The sequence below is a fragment of the Spea bombifrons genome, chromosome 2 (assembly GCF_027358695.1).
Source record: "Spea bombifrons isolate aSpeBom1 chromosome 2, aSpeBom1.2.pri, whole genome shotgun sequence".
Lineage (NCBI taxonomy): Eukaryota > Metazoa > Chordata > Amphibia > Anura > Pelobatidae > Spea > Spea bombifrons.
In genome coordinates, this window is record NC_071088.1 from 28,790,001 (window position 1) to 28,813,142 (window position 23,142).

At 37.8% G+C, this 23,142-nt stretch overlaps 1 protein-coding gene across 5 annotated transcripts in view; it reads left to right on the forward strand.

Moving 5' to 3' along the window:
• Positions 1-1,831: 1,831 nt before the first annotated feature.
• The window catches only part of CDKL5 (cyclin dependent kinase like 5), a 118,947-nt gene continuing 97,636 nt past the window's right edge, over positions 1,832-23,142 (forward strand). For all 5 annotated transcript variants that reach the window (XM_053457321.1, XM_053457326.1, XM_053457323.1 and 2 more), the window contains exons 1-2: positions 1,832-1,942; positions 20,354-20,391. The gene's annotated coding sequence lies outside the window, so the exon portion shown is untranslated. The remainder of the gene's footprint in view (positions 1,943-20,353; positions 20,392-23,142) is intronic.

Here is a 23,142-nt window from a genome sequence, read left to right on the forward strand (position 1 = left end):
CAAGGCACCCTAGGGTATTTCAAATGGTGGTATTTTATCCCTCTCCATGCACTAATTCTGTCACCAGCCTTTGCCAAAGTGTGTGGTAGTATTTTTTTTAATTATGTTTTATCACACAAATTGTACTTCAGATGTGAATTTACAGCTCCTGTTATATGTCACTGTTACACAACACCCCAATGTGTGTTCAGCTTTTGAGTACAGTAATACTCCACATGCATGGGTTTGTCTGGCATTTGGGGGCTAAAAGGCCACATTTTGGAAGTGCGCTTTTGCTTGGCAATTTTGGTCAGTCCGTGCCTATGCAGCCTGGCCACTCCAATTTACCCCATCAAACCATTTTTTTTTTAAAGTAGACACCCCTTGGGTATTTGAAGTGATTTTATATTAACTCTTTCCATGTCAAGATTTTTGGGAAAATACATCGCTAATTTTAGCACTTGCTCATAATAATAAACTTTTTTACATTTTGCTGGAACTGGATAGTTCCCCTGATGGTGACATCACTGTATAATTACTCTTAAATGTTACCACATTTTTCTAATTTAGCTATTTTTTTTTAATCTTTTTTTCCATATTTTATTTATAATTTTTTAAAATATTTTACTAATCACATTGTGATTAGAAAGCTGGGCTCCGTTGACTTGCATGGTTGAATGCAGTATCTGTATTCAACCTGCAAGAGGGTCTGGACAGACCGTCTTGGAAATTTTTCCAACTTTGCTATTTTTTTTTTTTAAAGGATGCAACACCATCTTGGGAGTGGCAAAATCACTTTCAGTGGCGAGTCGAGGCTATCGAGGCATTTCGTCGGCACCATTGACGTTTAGGAGGCGATCGTTGATATCTTGTCCAAAGTGCGGTGAGGAAGCTTTGAATAAATCTCACTGAATTAATTACGCTTTATACAAGACCAGCCAATCGCTCTTTATGCATAGACAGCTCACTAGGGTTGGACTGCAATAATGTACTTGAGGAGACAAGAACTGTCAATCAAGCAGATGGACCCCATGGAATTTTGGAGCGACAGGGGATAGGGCCCCAGGAACATGCTTCACCAACTCTCCTGGTTAATAGTGACGTCCTCGGAAGTTGTATTCATCCATTCATTGTTAATTATTTCAAGTTTGGAGTTGTTTTTTGATGCCAACTTGTAATAACCATGTAGTGTGATGTAGCCCTGCTCAGTTTCCAATCTCTCACTAACGCGGCTGGAAACGTAGACATTATTTGTATGAACGCTTTTTTTTTTTTACCGCATATTCGTATTGTTGCTTCGACATGAAGATCGCGTTATATCACTCTTCACTGTAAGTGAATATATCCAGTGTTAGCTGTGGATTACATCTGGTTTAAAAAAAAAAAAAAAAAAAAAAGGACGACGACCTTGCTTCGTAACTAACATCATTTTTACCATCCTAAAAGAGCTGTACCGGATGACTACCACAGCGTGGTATCGTTAATATTAAGCGCGCCCTGTGACTGTCAACGTTGAAGTGACACGCCTCCACAGTGGGTTACCTAGGAGATAGAATTGGCGACGCCCCTTAATCTTTGCTTGTCCCGTCCCTCCGCATTCCATACCTGCATTATTTCCCTTCCCTTTCTATAACCAAAACCCGTCCCTTGTTATTGGCTCTTTGTCCTGTCATTAATCGAAACCACCTATCTTTAATGTTGTCATTGGATAACGCATTCTGTCGTTCAAGTCTCAGTTACCGAGGTAACATCACCGCGCCGAAAGAGTGGGCCGGTGTTGGCGCAGAGGGGCGTAGAAGGTGGGTGGGATTTGGGCAGTGGCTAGAAGGAAAAGGGACGGACTCTCTTTTTTTTTTATTCGTTTTCTGGTGGCATTGACTCGCTGTCCCGATAGGAAAGCAGCGACAGAGGAGCGGAGCAGGAGGTGGGGAAAGCTTCCCGGACAGAGCACGGCGGAGGAGAGGTGAGAGACACAGTCAACAGGAGACGGGCTTCCCTTCCTCCTACCCCAAGCAGGGCTCGGGGATCCCCACCTTAACGCATTCTGGAAATTCCATCTAGGTACCCCCCCCTTATTGGGCATCTCCTAGAATCATACTCTGATTTTACCACCTCCCCCTGTGCTATGGGGCCATCAGACAGCATCTCATTGCCCTGGTTCCCAGTGATCCCTTCTCTCCAATCTGCGATCGCTGTTTGACACTAATTACGATGCTGTCACGCTAATCACTGTCATTATCTTGGTTATTTATGGTTGCCTTTCTGCATTCCCTTTGCATATCAGCTGCATCAGAGCCCACCCTGGCATAAAATTCATTGCAATGGCCTGACTAGTTATGAGATCATATGCTGTGCATCTCCCACCACCTTTTTGTGTTTACTCTTGAAGCTGCTGGTAAGTATTTGTGTTTATTTAAATACCTGCCATTTTGCCAACCTGTCTTTTGGTGGAGAAATGTGCTATTTTTCAGCATTAGAAGATGCTGTTCTCTCTTCTCTCTGGTGGGTGATGCTGGCATTTTTTCCAGTGAGCATGCATGGCCATTTATATGTTGCTTGGTCTAGGATGGTCTGCTATGTTATGTTTTTGTCAAGGAGTTACAAAAATAAAAACAATCGTATGTTGGCTTTTTAGATTCTTTATTATGTTGAAATTATTTTTAGTGTTCCTGGATCTTAATTTACCTAATGACTTGGCTTTACATTCCGCATCTAACTAAATATATCTTGCGCTTTTTATAAACCTGGTTCATGTCATAATAACTACAAGAGGTAACTAAACCTGTATCACACATACATTCCAACCATATTTCCAACATACCTTTACCTTTTGATAGCTACACAGGGTTGAAGAACTCTTTGTTTAGATTTTATTTAAATGTTTCCTATTTTTTTTTATATATTATTTTGTTGTTCTGTATTAAGAAAAGTGTTTTTGTGTTTTCTTTAAGAAAACTATACTAGTATGATAAATGTCATAATTACATAAAGTTTGTCAGTATTATATATTGTCTAACTACAAATAACTTTTTTTTTGAACTTTCCTTGAAAACGGATGTGACAATTGGATTTGTGCAAAGGAATAATTGCCATTGCCTCTTTTGGATCAGAATATATATTTATATATATATATATATATATATATATATATATATATATTCTGATTTGTACATATGGTTGTTTCCATCACAGAAACTGTAAACTTTAAGAATAACTATATTCATATATATTAAGAATATATATATATATATATATAATAGTTATGATCTATATAATAACTATATCATAATAATTTACCCCAATGATAATTGGGGGTTCTATATTATGCGTTGGCATTACATAAAGTATGTGGTGTACAGAAAGTTGTTGGGACTTTTAATGGCCATGGCATGGATCTAAATACACAGCGATGTAGGCTTTGCATAAAAATATGCTCTGAGAGTTCGTAAAGATTTAAAAAAAAAATTCATCACTTAACCAAGGTTAGTGCATCTGCACATGACAGGTGAATTTGGCCCTGAACTTAACCCAGGGCTCCTTGCTTTGTCTATTTACTGTTTGTAATATTGGAGATCAGAAATGCTTTAAGGATATCTGTTAAGCGAATATATTATAAAATGTGTGGTTGGCACTTATACCTAGGTTCGGTTATTTTAAGCTTTTATATATTTGCAATAATTGCCTTTTAGTACCTTAGGGGAGGAGATTTTTGATGTGGTTACCAAACCTTCAAGGACGGTCTGACATTTAGGAAAGGTTTGCGTACCAATGCCTCCTCCGTCGACTTTATTTTGCACCATTGATTGACATCTTATAGCAGCCAATTAGTAGCAGGAAAGCTTTCTCATTGGAATCAGGAGAGCTTTCTGCTCATGTGCCAAGGGGTTGGAATGGGAGTTGGGTTCACCTGGGCGCAGGTAGCAGGAGATCTCCTCCAAACCAACAAGGGTGGCGGGTTGATAAAGAGGCAAATGCAAATTAGGATATTCTGCAAAATCTCTACATGCATTTGCAAGGGGGACCACATGAACATGTAAAGAGACCCCTCCGCTATCCGAGCATTGCACTGCTTTGTAATCATTTGATTGTCATAGATATGAGCAACACTGTGGGATGTGTAGGAAACCCCACGCACAAGCATTGGACATTGCGTCTCCGTCATAGCACTTTCCATCTGTTTATAAAGATTTCTACACTAACCATCTTCAAGTAAATAAAAGTAGCATCTACCCATAGCGCAAAGAAATTGGGGCATTTATGTTCAATTTTAGCTATGCTGCAACATAATATGTTGAAAAATGTACGTGTTTTTATTATTAAGTAGAGCAGGGTAACCTACTGTTGATATGATTTAGTCCTTTACCCTCTTACTAGAGGAGAATTGATTAAGAGCTGCTTAGCAGCGCCTGTGTATGGGGAGTAGAGCGGTAATAGGAAACTTAAAAAGTATTTGTAAAAACACTATTTATTTTGCTCTAACAAATATTGTATTCACTGATGCCTGGAACAAAACATGCATTCAATTTGAATCCCTGTGTAATTTTGTGTTGGAAAATTATTTTACACGATTCTGAACAAAATAAGGGAAAACATTTCTAGCTCCTTTTCTTTTTTTCAGTATTAAGCACAGAAATCATGACGGCTTCAATTATTTCTTTTCAGTTACATATGTTCTTGGCAGCAGAATTATAGATTACATGCATATGCCTGCATTTGCCATGAGTCATTTGGTTTATGGCTTTCTGGCTTCAATGTGAGGAGTTGTCATCTGTGTCTTTAATTAGAATTCTGTAATTAATGCGGTTGAGGTACTAAGCATTTGTCCACTTTGTTGCCCTAAAATAATATATTTTAGACTTTAGGATCATCACTTTAAGAAAGATTTGCCTTTAATGATTTTATGCAGTTTTTATGTCTTGGTAGAGATTAAACATAAAAAGGGATTTTAGTACAAAGTCTTGTCAACTTTACGCTGACCACTTTTAAACCTTTGCACCGGAAGGACATTCTAGATGTATCCATGTTTCATTTAATGTTTTTGTGGACTGGATTCTAATTATCATTGAAGCATTTCTGTGTTTCTTTATTTTATCCCCTTCACTCACGCCTCTTTATTCACTAAAAGTGGTATATATCTGGTATACATTGTACAACTTTACTTTTACTATTATTTTCTATATTTTTTCCCCATGCATTTTAAAGACTAAATATGTGTTTTCATTTTCCCATTTTTATAATAGACATTTAAATGACAATAATGCATATGCCAATGGGCCATCAAGCCAACATGGCAGGTCAAAGCAGCTCTTAACAGTGTTTTATAGAGAAAAACTCTGTAGCATAAGGGGAGACTGAGAGGGCAATTAGAAATATGAAAACAGTCAGGACATTTTTTAGATGTATGGCTTTTTTGTAAATTGGATACATTTGTTAGCCAGTGTGTTTATAATTTTTTTTTACAGCCTAAGAGACATGGCTTCTTAAATATCTTTCTGGAACACTGTTGGTTAGATCACAGACTGTTGGTGGCCCTTGTAGACTCTAATCACAAGAAACAGTCTGTTTGTGAAATCATGGCCTAGCATTTGATGTCTAGTTGTAATTAACTTTGTGATAACAATGTCAGTTCCATTATAGTTCAAAAGCTTTGACACTGTTGTATCAGATGCAAAGTCCAGTACGGCATGACATTAAGATGTGCCTTGTGCTGACATTTTAGGTTCATACACTGTCCCATTGGCATACCTTAATCTGTAAAAACAGAGAAAGGTACCTCATTGTGTCATGGAAAATAATAATAATGGAGTCCTAAAGGACTGATATTCTACAACATGACAATGAAACCGCTTAACCGTTTGTCAGTTTGGTTCCCAGTCACTCCCAGAAATGTGGGTTGTATGTCTCTTCTTAGTAGTGGCAGCACAATCAGAGTCTTAATCTTAAATTGAGAAATTTGTTATGTACTCCTGAAGAGATCTAGAACTCTGTACTGTTTAACATTAAATAATAATAATAACATACAAACTTTGAACTTCCTTATGGTAACTCATTTAGTGGTATGGGTCTGCAGGTTTGTTTTTAGGATCTGATTCACAAAACACATTTTTAGTGTTTCAGTCAATTGAACTTGATCCGTCACCTAAGAGGACTTTATACTACTTAGCTGACTACCGATTTAGTTATGTGGCTAATAGATTGTATGCTTGCGTGAGCAGACTCTTCTGCGCCAGTACAACTTAGCCTGTCTTATTCTTAATGTTCCTGCTAATTTTCACCACCCCTCTGGAGGAGCAGCTGAGCTTATTGTTGTAACTATTAGTATTATTATTATTCATTTTATTCTTCTGGTTTCCGATCATTAAAAGTAATGTTACTACTAATTCCCTTCTATTTAACTCAGCACACATTCTTTTCCATGGGAACATGAGTCAATTTTCCTAATACATACCAAACCGGATAGTAAAAGTAACAAAAAACATAAAACTGTGGTCAAAGCCTTTTGTGCAAGCATTATATATGTTGTGGATTGTACATGAAGCCCATGTAGCCCAAGGTAAGAACAAATAATAAGCTGCTAAATCCAATAGCTGTGATATAGAAACAAAATATAGGTAATTCCACAAGTATGCCAACTTTTCTGCATTTTTATTTTCTATGATCGCTTTTAGTGATTGAGTAGAGGGAACCCAGCAGTGCCATGACGTGTGAGATACGTGTCACATACTTGTGTATCACAACATACTTGTTTGGCACTGAAAAGTTGAAAGGATCAGTTCCCTAACTTTTTGGTTTTTTTTCTTAAAACCATTTCTTACCAAAGGCTGAAAGAAGGGCCAGATCTTATGGGTACTACAGTTGATCCCAGCCAAATGACAGACACACTTGCTAATGTTTAAATTGACAAGATAACAATGTTGCAGTCATATATAAAAACAGAAGTTTATTATGCACACCAGGGTATTAACAGATTTATAGATCCTTTTAAACTTCTATGCTTACATTAAATCAGCCTTTCGAAAATAATGTATTTCCAGTAACTTTTTTTTCTGAAAAATGTATGTTGATAGATTTTTGTCAAATTCATAGGTATCCATCAAGCTTATGCGTATGTTAATTGAACAGGATTCTCTCTAATATGAATCTTGGGACAGCATCCAATACTATATTATACTGCTGACAAAAAATAAATGTGATTACTTTGGAGCCAAAGGCTCTAGGGATGCTAAGAAAAATAGAAAGTGCATACATTAAGGGTATCATTAAAGAAAAGTCTGTCATACAGCTTGAATAACAGCAGTATTATGAACGAATCTACCCATTGATTCATTGACTTATTTATAGCATTTGTAAGTCAGGTTCAATGAAAATACAGGAATTCAGCCTAAACGGAATTCTGAAATTTGGTTCATTTTAAATGTTGGCTCAAATACATCACTTTTATATAGTTTTAATTGTTAGAGGACCACCATGAAATTTTGTATTGCCTCTTTGCTAACTGGATTGCTTACCTCTTGTTTCCGTCAGTCAAATTGTTACGTTTTATATACGACTCATTATGTCCTGTTTACCCATTTTACAGCGCTGCAGAATATGATGGTGCTATATAAAACAATAAATAATATGAAGCTGTATTATTGTATTTCGGGTATCTAGGTTCGGGTGTTTCTTCGGCAATGAGCCCTAAAATAGAATGGAAAGAAAATGGCTGATTTCAGTGCTGCATGTAAATAGGCCTTACTGAATATTTTTTTCTGGTTAGTAGACGTATATCTAATAATTTGAGAAATAGCAGTACTATTACAAATTAATAATCAAAATATAAGTTAAAAAGTTTTGTTTTTCTGGTAAGGAAAGTCGAGCAATAACAGAAAACGTACAATAGTCACTGTACTGTGTGTATCTTGTCTGACAGAGCAGTGGATAGAGCGAAACTATGATGTGGTTTTCTGTATTGCATGGAGCAATTTAGATGTGGGAATAGATATGTGATTGCGGGATTGTCATACATGTGGTGGGGGGAGTTAGTTGGTAGGAATTTCAGGTGGCAAAGGAATGTAGAACACATGAGACTCTCTGTTTCAGCAGGCCTATGACAGTCTACATGGTCATCTATAAACATAGGTATACTACTCTGTGACAGATCATTGATGCCAGGCCTACTTTAACCTGGTATATATCCTTAAACCATAATTGTCAACACTGTTGGCATGGAATAGGCACCAAATAATGCAGCTGGCTTTGGTAACACAATCCAGCTAATCTGTCCATACATTCTGTATGTATCATACAGCATTGTGGCTTAATTTTGCCCCTGTAAGGCCCTAAGATCCAAACACTTACCACATGGTGAATTCTTAATATGCATAGCGCTAACGAGAACGTTAAGGAGAAAGTGGCCAGCATGACAGAAGTTAGACCAAAAAAAAGGGACGTGTAGTTTTCACCTATTTTGTTTAGGACATTCTATTTCTGTCATACCTAATCCAGAGGACAAATAGAAGCATTAAACTTTAAAGGCATTGATCTCTTTAAAGGTAACTTTCGTTATTTGTTTGTGTTTGAAACACAACTCAAAAAAGTTTCCACGGCAAGATAAGAAAAGTGGCTACTGCAGTTCAACAGCTGCTAAAGTGCCATTCTATGGTTTGACTAGAAAAGGCCGTTATTCTAGTTAAATTACAGAGATATGAATCTACTAGCCTTGCAACTTGAAGGTCTTTGTATTTCAATATGATTTGGTTACCTTCTGAGTACTTCTTGGTGTTTTACATATGTCGTATTTTTGAAAATCATTTTTATCTGTTTTGCTCATATTTATCCAACCACAAGTAATCTTTTCCTGGTTGGTTATTCAGTTTCTCCTTTTAATTCTTTGTAGGATAATTTATAATTGATGCACAAAATGAAACAATTGTTGGCCCGAGTCAATGAGTTCCTCAGCAGCCAGGTTGAAATCTGTTATTTAGAAAATGCATTTCAAAACAGTTGAATAAGTTTAAATGTATTTAATGCAGCATATGCTTTTATGTGCCACTAGTTAATGCATTTAGATCTGCAGGCTACATCAGTTTAGGATACATTGCAGGCCAGTGACTTGAAAGACTGGAGAAGAAACCACAATATTAAATGATCTATTTTGTAGATTCTCCGAAAATATTGTTATTTCTCCTTCATCTGTCTGGCTAAAAAGTTGTTTGGTAAAAATGTAAGATGCAAGGGCATACAAGGCTGCGATTGAGTTGTGGATTAGTTTGGTACATGTTACAGCGACCAGCATATAACCTTGAATACAGGAAGGGCATCCACTTTCTACTGATCCGGCAGATTGGAAATGAATGGCATGCATATTTGTTCAAGATTATTGAGCAATTTAGCTTTCCCTCTAGGCATAGATCCTGCCTAGTGTTTTTTTTTTCTTTTCATTTAGGGATGGACATGTCCACTAGTATGACATGACGTTGTTGTTTTTTAATCAAATTATTGCCAATCCTGCTCTAAATAACACATTTTCCCTTGTTGAAGGCTATCCTTCCTGCACCATTTCTGATGCACTGGCATTTGAGGGCTACGACTGTTATTGTCACTCTGGCAGATGAAAGTTGTATTTTTTGTGTTCTCATATCCATGCACCATGGACTGATCACTGCCTAAAAAGCAGTAATTAGATTTTACTTTTTTTGCTGGAGAGGCTAAGCTATTGGCATTTCCAAAGAATGAGACAAGTGCTAGGGCAGACCAAAACTGGGACATAAGAGAACTCTTATCATATCTTTTTAACCTTTTATGAAAAAAAAATTGAGCAGCTATGGCAATATTTTATTTTTTTGTAGCAATCTTATGACATATGTGTATAAAACGGGTAACCAATGAAATTAGATCGTCACTGCGTTTTTTGTTTTTATTATCCTGTTTGTGTATTGATGACAAGCGTTGGGGAAGGGTGATTGAGCCAATAACGACATCAAGAATGAGAAGGCTGGGTGGGAACTGTAGATTCTGGATGGAAGAAAAACATGCCAGTTCCTTTTAAGTTATAATATCTTTTGATATTCAGTTTTCATAGTTGGTCAGTTGCTGAGTTATACATGGAGCAAACCATGTATAACTAATATAATCCCTGACCGGACTTTTCTCATTATCTGGCTCCTCCAAGAACTACTCAGCTATTAACACGTGGAAGCAAAAATATACAAATGCAAGCTTTAGGCAGGTGCGATAGATATGTTTCTAATATTTTACTGATTAATGTAACATTTGTTTGAGTTGCCATAAAAAATCTCCATGCTCATTAATCAGGCTACCATAATAATTGTTTCATGCATATTTTCTAAAAGTGCTTTTCCACTTAGACAAAACATTAATTGCACTCTGTAGTATGTTAACCAAATAAACCTTATGAGATCTTTATTTTTAGTCTCTCCTCTGAAGATTTAATCACATAGAAACAACACAGAAACTTTTCGTTTCTATGGCAGCAACCCATCAGCGACAGCTTTTTGTGTTACGCAAGTGTTCCTGGAAAATATGAATGAGGCAACATTTGACATTGTTAAATAATTATTAATTAGTTATGGTCGGAATAATGTTTCTAACGTTGCTTGTAGTTATGAAAGTGTTAAATGTAGCAGAGAAGGTGTAGTTTGCAAGGCACCGAAAAAAGACGCATTTATTGAGTTTATTAAAAAGTCAAATTACTGTCATTGTTGTCTGCAAATTTACGTTTAAACCGAGATAACCTTGGAGAAGTAACAGGGCATGCCTTATAGTATGCTTGCACCAGAATCACTTTGTATAGTATCTATGGACTGAGTTTGAAAGGTGGGTATATCACCATTCAACAGGACTGTTCTGCTTACAAGAACATTTTTCATATCAATCAATTTTTAAACACACCCCCAAGTATTTGAATAATTACCAGAGTAGAAGTCATGGTAGCCATTTTTGTTTTTATCCAAACAAAGATAGGATGTGATTAGCCTTTTTTGTATGCACAGTGCATGCCTCGATATGATTAGTACCTTGAATGTCATCTTCATTTTGATCAACTGCAATTACTGTAGAGTCCAGTGCTTCTCAAACTCTGGCATATGTATCCCATGGGATACTTCTAATAGACCAGGGTAGGATTCAAATTTTGATTTATAATAAAATGTTGGTAATTGATGCTAAATTGGGCATTTCCTGAAATAAAATAGTCAAACTATGTTGGAAAAAAGTAGAGAAGAACTGGAAGCACAGGCAAAGGTTAGACTTTTATTTATAATTTCTTCTTGACATCTAGCTTTGTGTAAACTTAGGGTTTGAGAGTTATTTCCATGTTCTCCATGCCGTAATTGATTATTTAAGGGTTATATAAAAGGCAGTGAAACCGGAATACTTTTTGACCGGCACACAAAAAATCTGGTATACATTTGGGGACCCATGAAAGAAAAGAGATGAATATCTGTGTTCTGTACTTTTTCAGTTTGAGAGCCAAAGGGCAAACTGTATTATTCATCCATCTGACACCCATTGTTAAAAGTAGCTCAGCCTGTCTTGTCCACTTCATTTATTTCCTAATGCCTAATGGGCGATAGGTAGTTCTTAGATACGCAAACCGGTCGGTCTCCTCTATTACAAGATGGTTTCCTCCTTTCAAAACTTTAGCTATAAAGTTTACAAAACATTTATTTTAGCTTTGTTTTTGGGAAAGCAAAAATTACTTGCAGATTATTCCATTAGATTACGTGATTAAATAAATGCCTTGCAGAGATTCAGATCATTAAGGCTTTATCAACGGATAGTTTTCATATTCCAACGCTTAGTATCATGTTGTCATAGAAGCTCCCTCTCTGTATATTGGAATTAATGAGATTATTTATTTATTTTCTCATTTGGGTGTATATTAATATTTAGACCAGCCTTTTAGCTAACAAAAGTGAAGCTGGATATTTTAGACTCGTTGTACAAGGTCAAAACTCATTTTAATTTTTATAAGATTGACTGAATATAAATTAACTTTGAAATTGATGCTGTAATTGCAGCACAATAATGTCAGTTGACTTTGGTACCTGTTCTTTTCAAGACCATAACATTTTAAAATTTGTTTCTTGAGCATTTATGTCTTAATTGCTAAATTATATGCACTAGTTTTAAACGCCATGCTGTCACTTCTGAAATATATGATTTATTGCATTAGTTGAGGAACGAGTGTAAATATTCATCATTCCATCTTGAGGGAAACTGACATGACAGGATCAAAGTGGCATGCCCCATATAGAAAAAAGTACCATAAAACAATAAGGTTTTTATTACCTTTTAAGATTCAATATAATGTGTTCAGTAATACTAGATGCATCATTTACCTGAGTAATGCAAAGAAAACTATTTTTAACTTAAATATTAACCTTAACAGTAACTAATTAGTATTACATCTATAGTAGGTTTGTGTGAGCCAATTTGACTTAATTTATACTGGCTGAGGCTCAGAGGTTGCTTTAAACATGGGAGAAAAATGTTGCTCCTATATTTTAGTTGCCAGACCGTTTACCCCTGCAACCACAAGCAAGATATTTGCAGTCAGATGTTGCTTTTGCTGCACACTATATCCATACCTTGGAACTTCCTAGGGCACTCTACCCATAGCTTTTCCTCTTCGGAGGGATTGGCTTGGCAAGATATATGGTTAGCTACAAGAGGGGGATGACTTGCTCACATTACATTAAAGGGGTTGGGAGTGGGAGAAGAACTGAGTGGGAAGGAGGCATGCAGCATTTAAAAATTGCCTGTCCTCTGTAGCATCACTCACTACAGAGTTCCAACCTGCCTCTGGAAACAATATCATCACAAGCGATGTGCACTGGGAGCTTCATGAAATGGGTTTCCATGGCTGAGCAGCTGCATGTAATCCAAAGATCACTATGCGCAATGCCAAGCGTCTGCTGGAGTGGCGTAAAGCACACTGTCACGGGACAATGGAGCAGCGGAAACATGTTCTTTGGAGTGATGAATCGGGCTTCGCTATCTTGAAGTCTGATGAACAAATCAGGGTTTGGCAGATGCCAACTATCTGAATGCAAAGTGCATACTGCAAAGTTTGTTGTGGAGGGATAATGGTTTGGGGATATTTTTCAGGGTTTGGGCTAGGCCCCTTAGTTCCAGTGAAGGGTAATGTTAATGCTACAGCATACAAAGACATTTTAGACAGTTGTATATTTCCAACATTGTGGCATTCGTTTGTAAAAAGTGCTTTCCTGTTCCAGCATGAAGGGTCATAAGGGTTAGGTATGGAGGAACTTGAGTGGCTTGCACAGACCTGACCCTAACCCAGCTGAACACCTTTGGGGTGAATTGAAATGGGGGTTGTGAGCCAGACCATCTGGTCCAACATCTGAGCCTTACCTAACAAATGCTCTTTTGGATGTATGGGCATAAATTACGACAGACACTCTCTAGAATGCCTATGGAAAGTCTTCTCAGAAGAGTGGAGGCTATTATAGCTGCAAAGGGGTTGCCAACTCAGTATGCCCATGGTTTTAGAATGGGATATTCGAAAATATCATATAGATGTGATGGTCAGGTGCCCATATACTTTTCTTCAAATGGTGTAGAAATACACTATATATAGTATATATATATACAGTATTTTATTACAGTATAGTATTGTCTCCTTACCTTATCCGCCAACTGCTTCTGTGTCCCTTCTCATTTCCCGCAGCTCTGCTTCTTCTCTGGCCTCTTATTCTTCTTCTGCCTTTTTTCTTGGTCCACTTGTCTGTAAACCTGGCCTCCTGGGGGAACATCCCCAAAAGGGTGGCGACTCAGAGCATACCCTCACCCCTGATTGGATTAACGAGGTAGAAGTTGTCCCCAGTGTTCTCCCCTTTTGCGGAAGTACACCGAGAGGCCAGAATAATGCAGATATATTCCAGAGAAAGAGAGGTGCAGAAATGCTTCTCTTTCTCATGAATCTGTCTTCATAATTCTGGTCTTCTGGTGCAATTCGAGAAAAGGGGGGATTCTGTTCACACTCTCTCTCCCTAGGGTGCTCAGCTTTCTGTAAAGTAGAATTTAGTTTTAGGGTAAATCAATGTTTATTGAAATTTTTCAAATATGTGGGATACAGAAAAGAAAAGGGAGGGGAGCAAAAAAACCGTGACATCCAAGTTGGAATTCATCAGAACAATGTGACCCTGACAGCCCACCCCCCGACAATCGCCCGCATAGCGACAAAATAACATCAGGAGACCCTTGACAGACACATGTCTTAAGTAGCACGCCTAAGAGAGGGAGTGAGGAGCCTCAAAGGTTGCTGACTTCAGCTCTGAGTGGCCTTAGTGGCCTTAAGTGCTAAATGAGCGCAACTACCGGCCAGGAATAGAGCAGCCTGTCAAGGGGAATCCTTGCACGGGCATTCGGCCCACATAACAGCAGAGAAGAGAACGGGGGTCGAGCGGGTAGAGTCAAGAGCGGCGCGCGATGGAAGGCAGGCCACGGGGGAAGAGAAAAAAGGGAGAAACACAAGGGGGGGAGGGGTGTTGGGGCTAGAGGAGGGGAGAGGACTGGGGATGTGGACCAGATCGCTACAATATCGTCGGGCAGAGGGACAGGACATAAGGGCTGTAGGTTAGTCCGTAGACGCCTGGGACAGTAGGGAACGGGCGTGGGGACCAGAGGCATAGGCCAGCCAGTGGTACCAGGTGCGTTGGTATCTCTCAACCGCATTCGAAGCCGACAGGGCCAATTCCTCCAAAGAATTTAGTTTTCAAACTTAAACTCAGCAGAGTAACAGAGTAAGTGAAACAGCTCTTTAAATAAAATGCATTTTCATTTTTTATTATTAAACATTCCGAGGTCTTCTGGATTTATGCTTTGATCATTAGGAAGCTTTATGGCGTTAACACTTAATACTTAACATAACTTGAATGAGTTGTTTCCAAGCAATCTTATAGGATGATGTCCTCCTCACCACATGCATACCCTTTGAGATTCCAGGGTAGAATAATATGGCTCCAGTTTATTCTGATCGTAAACCGATGTTTATTGAAATTGAACAAATCACATGGATTACTTAAATCTTTAAGGGCCCAATCCAGCCCATATACAAATTTTGGGGCATTCCATGTTGTGTCTGATTTAAAAAGTAACCTGAAAATAGTGAGGTGTTATTTCCAATTATTATGTAAAGCATTGTTCTGTTAGTTTGTTATTATAGTTCATAGTTCCTTAATTCAAACTCAAGTCAAGTGGCTCCGCAGAGGATTTTGCTTTCACCGGCGCTAGTTTTATGAAGTTACAGACTCCTTCATCAGAGTCAAATGCTCAAACTTGAATCAAAAATGATATACTTGTGACTAACAATTACATTTAAATGAAGATTTAGGATATGGTCCTCATCTGAAGGTGATGAGACACAAGTCGTCTGGGATATGAACAATTCCACCAATGCTTGATTGCCTTTGTACTTATCTTACAGTTTATCCCACTGTTAAGATAATGTGATATTCAACCATTTCACCTGTAAAGGATTAACAGTGTTCTTATCTTATATGCTAGGAACATTAGTTTGGATGCTCACTACTGGCTTCTCTCCTGTAAAGATACTAGAACGTTATTAGTAAGAATTTGACTGTATTTGACTGTTTGTCCCTCTGTCTCCCCTGTTTGACATTTTTATCCATACATTTTAAGCCACAGTACCAGGATTGTCTACAGGCCCAGAACAATTTACTTGTTTTGGTGTCTTTCGCTTTTTCATTTTTTCTGTAATTATTATAGCCACATAAATTATATATAGTACTTTGTTGAGGACAAATAGGGATTACATTTGTTACCATATTCATACACAAATAAAACAAAAATGAAGTGAAAATTTAAAAATATATTTTCCACAATATAATATTTCTATCAAAGCATAGGTGCTACTATTAAAAAATTTCTGTTTAGCAACATCCATCAACTACAGCAATGCCACACATGTTTTTGAATACTTTATGACATTCTTTGTTTTATGTTTTTTTTTTCTTCGTTTTCAAATAACTTTTTTTGTACAGCCCTTTATCGGAGACCAGCGTAGCATGAATAGGGGTTCTCTTGGGGTCTTTGTGGTCCTTGTAATTATTTATTTAGTTGTAATTTTATTTTCATATTTTATTGTGGTAAGTAACAAAATAAAAAAATGTATATCTCAAATGTAAAGGACCAACCACCAACTGACATTTTTTTTTTCTTAAAGGTTTTGTCACTTTACTTCAAGAGTGATTGCATCTGAATGTAAGGTTGATAGTGCTTAGCACAATGATTTACAAACTATTTGAATAAATTACATTTGAATCAAATTACAATTGTGTCAGGTACATTGTTCTTGCAACTTGCTTAATGACTTTTGTCACGCTACTGCCCAAGGCAGTCCACTCTGATTAGGCTTTTTTTATGGCTTTTAATTTATATAAGAATAGTCTCAAATGAAAATTCTCATTTGATGTAGGATAAGATTGTATGATTTAATGACGCCTGCCAACTGTGGGTCAAGAAATTCATGTTCCATATCCTACTATCATTTCAAATGGCCAAATTCATTGTCAAGTTGTTGGGTCCACTGACCACAGATCCTGGCTGTAGAAAAGGCTCCTGATCCAGGGCAGTATGTGTTTGCATGCGTTGCCTGTATTCTTATCTCGTTATACATAGCTTTTTGTACTTTAGAAACATGTATTAAACGCCTCTTTCTCAAGGTTAGTGGAATATACTGACCACTATGAGTAAGCCCTTTGTTACAGCGCTTAAATTGCTGGCTTCCGTTATTTTGCCGGCAATAATGATGCTATTATGAATAAATCCAAAAATAGGGAACCCTGGCAGAGACAAGGAAAGGATTACTAACCTTCAATTCTGCAACATCCAATTTGCAAGCAGATGCTAGTTTAGAGGCATCCTGGCCCTGGTAAGAATTAGAAGCATGTAAATGCCTCTGTTCTGACATCTGTTCTCAGATGAATGATATAAGTGAAGTTTAAGTTTTTCTCTGGGTCACTAATGCATATTAAAATTTAGAGTATGATATATGGGTACATTGTGCCAGCTGAGATCTCTCCCAGGTGACATCCTGATTAACGCCTGGCAGGCATTTACCATATGGCTGGGTTCTTTATGCCGCTACTATTCATGTTGTGATTCTGTGCTGTATTTTGTCATGTCATGTCCATATGACCACTAGTTACACATTTTTCTGTATTTCTGAGATGCTAAGTGCTTTAGCTTTTCTCTCTGTAAATTTTACAGCAATTTTTTTCCAAGCTGGGAGGCTATTAATTTAACCATGGCATTAATACTTTGTGAACTGTGCGACAGGAAAATACATTTAGATATATTATTAAGTGCTGACTGTATTCAGTCTGAGGTGTCAGACATCAATTTATATTCATTTTTGTGGTTCCATGAAATTCAGGGTCAACAAGAAAGAGCACAGAGAAGTTAGGTGTTTCCTTACGCAGTTACGTCTTCTCTGTCTTGTTTATTAATATGTTTATTGTTTCATTCTTGCTGCATAAAATCACTTCTCTTTGATAAGCCATCTCTTATTACTATTTATCCACAAGAAAGAGGCAATAAGGTCCATAATGCATGATTCTGAAGCAGGCTAAACTAGCATGGAGTTGAACTGGACAGCGACTCACAATTCCAAGGCACCACTCAACTGGGCATAGGCTGATAACGGAAACATTGGATAATGGGAAAATGGGAACTAATGCTACTCATTTCCTGCATATGAACAAGCTCAAAACAAGTACCTCTTGATTTTTAAAAATAGCCGGTCGACTTTTGCAAAACCTGTATCCATGGCTCTTACCCTGTTGTGTTTCACAGTGTTTAGTTTGCAGAATAAAATATGTCAGGTTAAGTTATCTGTTATCGCTGGGCCCTTATTACCTCTGCTTGTTTAGAAAATAAGCAAGGGAAGCACTTCAAGTTGTTTGTTTTGAAATCAGGTCCTGTCCCTGGACATTCATTAAGAATGTTCCTGTCCCTGCATTCCCTGTGTGACAGTACCAAGCCATTGGCAATTCCCCAGTGTCCCCATCCAACTGTATATACACTCACTATATATTTAATTTTAATTTCAGCTATATTTTGGTGTTGAGCTGAGACATTTTTTACCCAACAGAGTGTGGTGTGGAAACCCTTACCATCCTAATTCTGTTCACTGACATGATTTAAACTGATCGGTTTCTTGTTGGCAGTTTGCAAAGTCTGTTCTTCAAACTGTAGAAAACAGATTGTGGTAGCGAAGAGAAGCCAATATTTCACACTTAAAGTAGATCTGAACCGGTGTATGTGTTCTATTGGTTATACTGTGTTAAGAAAAAGTATTTGGCTAATCTCAGTTTATTCTATTTTTGCATATTTGTCACACTTAAATGTTTCAGATAAGAAAACTAATTGTAGTATTAGACAAAGATAACATGCGTAAACGCAAAGTTAGGTTTTAGATGATTTCATGTATAGAAAAAACGCTATCCAACCCTACCTGAACCTATGTGGAAAAACCAATTGCCCCAGCCGTTACGAGATCAACCAATTAACAAAATTTAATTCGGCTCAATTTCACTCGTCACACCCAGGCTTGATTACTGCCAGCATTGCTAAATCTAAAGATCATTTTCAAAGTGAAGTAGGCTAGAAATGAAGCACATGATGCTGCAATCTAAAAAAAAGTTGAAGAACAAATTGAAATCCATTAGTCTGGGAAGAGTTACAAAGCCATTTCTAAGGCAATGGGACTCAAGCAAACCATGATGAGAGCCATTATCTATCATCTGAGTGCTGTTAAGAGACTGTGCTCATTGTATGATCATTCTTCCATTGCTGCTCACAAATATAACACTGCTCAAACTCTACAGGATTGTATACAGTGGCATTTGTTTTGCCCAGGGCAATTCTGGATGGGCGGCAGACCATGTGCCCCAAAGAAGAGGGCAGATCAACATTTTTGGTGATCAGGATCTGTGGTGCAAAGCTTAGTTAATGGAGTGGTTGGAGAAGTAAGAGATCTCCTTTTCTAACTGGTCCATTTACCAGGTCTAGGACATCCCCATCCTTAATATACCACTGATGCCTGGAATGTCAGATGCAACTTACTTGTCCCCTTCAAAGATCTGAGATGCTTTGATATGATTTTTAATATCAAAGTTGGTTTGTGCAAAAAATGAAATGTTTTCTCGGTGACTTAGCTTTCTTGTAATTTCTGTACCTTTTTTTCCTTTTCGGATACCTTCTGGTATATTTGTTATGCTGCTATATTAAACAGCAAAATTAATCATTCACTGCATAAAAATAGCCGCAAACTAGATGCAGTTTATACATGAAATCAATGTGTACTTTTAAATGCAAAGAAAGCATTTTCCATACTAAGCCCAAGGCACTGTCTGTTCCTGCTTAAATGCAGTTTTTTTAAAACATTGCTTTTATGACAACAGAAGCGTAGGAAGGGGAACTTGGTCTTCTTGATCCAGCACCAGCCATGTGAGCATGATCTCACATTTGGATGACTTTTATTTTGAGCTGCAGAAATCTGTTCGTTAATATGCTCTCCTTTATTTATTGCACAAAGTCTTGATTCAGAAGCTGTTTTAGAGGACAGGAACGTACAAGAAGACTTAAAGAAATGGCCTCCAACTGAAATGTTACTTGATTTGCTGAAATACAGTGAATTCTTGCTTTACTGTTCCCTGAAAAAAAATATTCTTAAGGACTTATTCACTAAGAGTTGAGTTGTAGCCCTGGGATGAAACATTTTGGACTATTAAAGCTGTAAAGGTTAGCCTGCCCCTTTTGATGGAAGTAACTTGCCAGCTTGCTTTAGTAACTCAGACCCACTCTTCTGAATGCTGGAAATGCTTTAAGACTTTACATGCTTTGCTTTTCAGAGTTTCGTCCCTGTTGTGGTCAATAGACACAGAACTGGTGGCAGTTTGCAGTGTATTCAATGCAAATGAACTTCATATTTTTGCATTAGGAAACTTGGGCATTGTGAAAAAAATCATAAAGATGGTGCCATGTAAATATAAAGGCAAAATACTGTTTTTTTTTTCTTTAAAGGTACTGTTCCACCTACATGCAGAAGACTTTTGTAGGTAAAGGATGCATTGGAAACAGTATCCCTAGTACTCTTGAATGCCCAAACATTTCCCTATATATTTAATCAAGTTTTTGGCTGTAACACTTAAATGTCATGTGCCCCAAAAGCAGTCATTGTGGGTTACAACTTCTTGAAAGTTTGTGTTTGTATATAATCTGGTAAGGCTTATTTTCTACAGTGCAATTAATTTATATTGTCTAAGTGGAGCAGCAATTTTAATTTAATTTACATTATTTATTGTGTTCTTTTTTCTTTCAGGTATTGGCATGGTGGACTGCAGTGCATCAAAACACAAGGTAACAACCTCTTGTCTTTAGAGTAAAATAATAGAATGCATTGTTTTAAAGAATGTATCAGTCCGCCAAACACAGAAAAATCTTAGCTCTCAATGGACAGCTTAATATTGCCTTCTGCAATTATCAGCACAAAATAACATATACTCACACCAACATTACAATGTTTTGACCTTTCCCAACCAGTAATTATTGACTGTGCTACTTGAAAAAACCTTTGTCAAAATCACGAGTACCTATTTTAACTTTACATGAACTAAAAAAACGCTGTTTATTACCATAAAAATGTAAACATGTACATAATATTTTAACTGTGTAGAATAATGATCAGGGTCTAGTATTGCGCACACCAAACAATAACTGAATATTACTAATAAATATCAGCAGGGGTACTTCCCCTTTAAACATTGGATCCTTGAATTTTGTTCTTGATCAGCTGTTAATCATTTTTGGTTGATCTAGATAACAAATTCAATATTTGTTTGTGCTTAAGTACAATGTTTTACTTCTAATATTTTTTACTGTCTATAAATAACTCCATTGATCCCGTATCTGTGGTTTGCAGATCTATGGGAAGTTCTAGATTAAGATTATTGTAGTAATCAATTTATCTTTGGCCATATTCTGCTGGAAACATTTGTTTATTACAATTTTCTGCATTTGAGTTGTGTCCCCAAACAGCTGGACCAAATTACTCTTCAGTTTATATATTTAATTACATTCATAATTTAATATCAAGCAGCTTGTAATGGAGATTTGAATACATTTAGACCTCAGTACAGTACAGTTGAGGTCCTTGCTCTTCACTAGCCCTTAATATATTATTCCTTTTCTTCAGTCTGTCACTCTGCAACAGCCATTTCTGTTGCTGTCTTGTCGATCAGACCAGATCCGGCAATTCCTTCTGTCTCGCTGCTTTTCCTCTCTCGCCATTTCACAAATTGCCATCATCAAATGCTATCAGTCTTACTCTAGCTACTAGCTTTGGGAGTTGTTGTAAACTGAAAATTCACAAAGGAAAGTGCACAAGGTGGATCGGAAATCGAGAGGAAGGAGCTTTCCTTCCTATGTAACAAAAGCCTGGCACTTGTTCAGTGTTGGTTTATGTGCATGGCTGGCTAGTCCTAATTCAGGTTTTAGCCTTTTTTTAGTTCATTGCATTAAACCGAAATGTGGTATCAGAAGTAGGGTGTTTGTGTTCCTTTTATATTGTACAGTATTTTTTATGTTCAGGAAATGGGTTATGGCAGGGCTTGACAAATTTGTTGTGAATCTAGGCGCCAGGTAAAAAAGTTAGGAGCCAGGATTTTTTTAAACTAACAGTTGGTCAGGGGTGATCTGATCATCATCAGCCCACTTACTAAACTCACAGCATTTGACCTGGAAGCACCCTGGACTTTCAGGTCAGTACTGTTTTTTTTTTTTAATAAAATTTTTTTTAACTCTTTCGATGCTGATGTTCCATTGGAGCACAGCATTGACTGATCTTTAGTCCCCAAATGTTAACCCCTGCAATGCCACAAATGTGTCATACACAATTGTGGCACTGAAGGGGTTAACGCTGCGCTGTCGCTCTCATGGAGCGATCAGGCAGCAGGGGAGTGTTGGGGCTGGTCTCCACACTCATGGGGAGACCAAATAACCCTCTCCCCTGTCCCTGAAGCTGCCTCTGGCAGCTGGGACACAATTGCTGGTCTATAGACCAGCCACTGCAGGGGGGAGTCTATGATGACTGCTGTAGGCTTCCATGCCTACAGGAATCATCAAAGGGCTTGTGGGGGCTCGTTTTTGCTGTTGCTGGTCTGCCTGGGCTTCCCAGGGAATTAACCCCTAAAATGCCACGATGGCGGCATTGAAGGGGTTAACGCTGCACTGTCGCTCTCATGGAGCGATCAGGCAGCTGGGGGGTATTGGGTATAGTAGGAGTGATCTCAGGCTCGGGGGTGGGCTCGGAGTGGCTGTGCTGTCTGCCCAGACTCCTGGGCAGACAGCAGCAGCAGCGCCCCCGCGTGGTGACTCAGCCTCTTACATCCACAATTTTTTCTGGATGTAAGAGGCTGACAAAACCTAGGCGCCAGGACAAAATTCTCTGTCGCCATGGCGACCTGGCGTCTGGGATTTGTCGAGCCCTAGGTTATGGGGCTTCATTTATTATTATTATTAATAAATTGTTTCATATAGCTTAGTTATTTTTAGGTTACGATCTCCTAAATGTATCATGCTACTTAAATGATGCATATGATAGCTGAGAGGTCCCTTTAAATTTACACGGTGCCCTCCTCGCTAATGTATGAAGAAGTTCTGCATACTCTTCCCCATATACACTTGCTCTTTTGGCCCCTAGCTACTTTCTATGCAGGAGATATGTTCGGTTAAACACATCTCCTGACACACAATACTTACTGCTAGTCAGCTTCAGCTCTGGCTTGTCGTGGGGGGGTCAAACCGCTCCAACTAATTTCAAGCAGCCAATTTGTGGTGAGAATTGTTGGACCAGAGGACTCACTCATTGGTAAGACTGTTAGGGACAGTATGCAATCCCTGTAAGGTTCCTGCTAATTACTCAGAAATTGAAGATTTGCATGATCATCATTTTATTTCCCAGCCTTAAAATTAGGGCCGTATGAGAGTCGATCTTGACTTGCCCACATTATAGCAAAAAGTCCTCTCATGCATCTGTATGGATTAAAATAATAAATGAGAGGAACAGTTGTAGTTGGCTCAGCTCTAACACCCACTCCACCTCTCTTGTTG